A 2298-nucleotide genomic window follows, 5' to 3' on the forward strand; every position below is an offset into this window, starting at 1 on the left:
CGTGGGAATTTGATTTTAATGCATTTTCTATTTTTGGTAAAAGGTTTTTCTTTTATTTAGGCATAAAGTGTCCTTGCGAACATAAATATTTATGATTATGGGGTCCTCTTTTGCTTTTTTTTTAATTTACGTTTTATTTATTTAATTTATTCATTGTGTTTTCATTTTACTGTTTTCGTACCGTTATTTTGTATTTTTGGGGTTTCGGGTTTCATTTCCAGTCCTACGGGATCGGCTTGATTTGAATATTCGGTTTTTATTTTCTTATCAGTTCTGATCCTCAAGTTTTAATTTCAATTTAGCGCTTTTAGAATTTTTAAATATTACCGGTAACGTAAGTCCCTATTTGACTTGAGCATGTATGCTGAAGGCCGCTAGATGGCGTATGCATTTACGAAGTAGGCTTTAGCCCTACGTCACACATGTTATTTCGGAAATCGGAACTGCGCAAGCGCCGGTTTGACTTTTTCCGTTTCGTGATTCGTTCCTTTTTCCTCTCTCCTCTTTCCGGCTACGCAGTGTGACGTCCAACTCGGATGTCGACAATTTATAATTTAGTTTTGATAGTCGATAAGGAAGAATTTAACGTTATCTATGTCGCGGTAAATTTTAAAATGTTGTTAATTCCTTTTCTATATTGTTCACTATTCGAGTTCGTTGCTGTCTTAGAACATAAGTTGTTCCCCTAGAAATAAATACAAAGGAAAAACAGCAGGAAAATGGTCTTTTCAACTTTACGTGCTTGTATCTTAATATCTCCAGAAGTCCTATGATTTAGATTTCTTTAAGTGTTTACTTAAAGTGATAAAAAAAAAAGGAAAGGAAAGAGGCAATTTACCACTTTGGGAATTTGGCTTCATAGTTTTCACACATCTGGAAATTTATTTCGTGGGAATTTGATTTTAATGCATTTTCTATTTTTAGATTTTGTATTTTTGGGGTTTCGGGTTTCATTTCCAGTCCTACGAGATCGGCTTGATTTGAATATTCGGTTTTTATTTTCTTATCAGTTCTGATCCTCAAGTTTTAATTTCAATTTAGCGCTTTTAGAATTTTTAAATATTACCGGTAACGTAAGTCCCTATTTGACTTGAGCATGTATGCTTAAAGCCGCTAGATGGCGTATGCATTCACTAATGTAATGCCCGGGGATTTATTCGCGCGCGAAATTCAAGAATGAAGTTCTCCTCAACGATGTCCGTCGGACTTCGCCGCCGAAAGGAATCGGAGTCCTTGCTGCAAGAAACTAGAGTTCGCCTCGCGTTGTGCTGAAAGTCTTGTAAAAGATTCTATATGTTAACTTTAGGATTAATATTAAATGAAAAGACTAAATTTTAATTATGCGAAATAAAAATTGTAATTTTTATTCAGAGACCCGACGTTTCGACAAAAATGAGAAAAACGACCGTACGGTTAAGAGATCGAAGATCGAGTGCTGGTTCTCGCCCACGCAGGGGCTGCTGCGGATCCTCGCCCCTCCATGAAAAAGGAGGTTGGGCATTGGGGTTGGGCCTCTTCTCCGTTTCGTGCTTTTGTTCGCTTTAGCTTACTTCTAATTTTCCCTAAACTCCTGATACTTACAATTTAGCTACTCGTCTTTTCTAAATTATTTTCTACACTTTAATATTGAAGATCTAGCTAATCCAACTAAAAGTAATTGGGTGCTCATTAAACTTATTTCTTTAGCTGCAGGATTTAGAAATTGGAATTTGAATGCAAATTAATTAATTCAAAGTGAATCGATGCCTTTTGTTACAAAATAAAAGAAATAAAATAATGACTTTACAATTTTAAGTGATTCTAGCCTAAACTCTTAATCCTTCGCAAATATCTAGCCGCTTATTTTTACGGTGATTTTAAATTTGATCTATAAAGGTTATCTGGCTGAAACAATATAATAATAATAATAATAATAATAATAATAATAATAATAATAATAATAATAATAATGCCCAAGAAGTACCAATGAAATTGTCTACATTATTTTCATGGGCAGAAAATCAAATATGAATAAACTCTTAACTAGTCTACATCTTATCGAAATCTGGGTATAAATATTATAATTATAATTAAAAGTTCCGAGCTAAATGACATTATAAATATGTCGTTATACAATGCGAATGTGAATGCTATCGTGAAAGATTATTATCCTATCACAAGCCGCAGTGCGCCTTCCCCTTTCTGAGTCCCAGAGTAATTTCCTGTCTTCCAAAATCGAATAAAAAGGGACCTCCCAGCCGTTCCTACTAAGGCTTGTCAAATTCAAGAATTTCTGATCATAAGAGTTTCTCACGCTTT

The sequence above is a fragment of the Belonocnema kinseyi genome, chromosome 1 (genome assembly GCF_010883055.1).
Source record: "Belonocnema kinseyi isolate 2016_QV_RU_SX_M_011 chromosome 1, B_treatae_v1, whole genome shotgun sequence".
Taxonomy (NCBI): Eukaryota; Metazoa; Arthropoda; class Insecta; order Hymenoptera; family Cynipidae; genus Belonocnema; species Belonocnema kinseyi.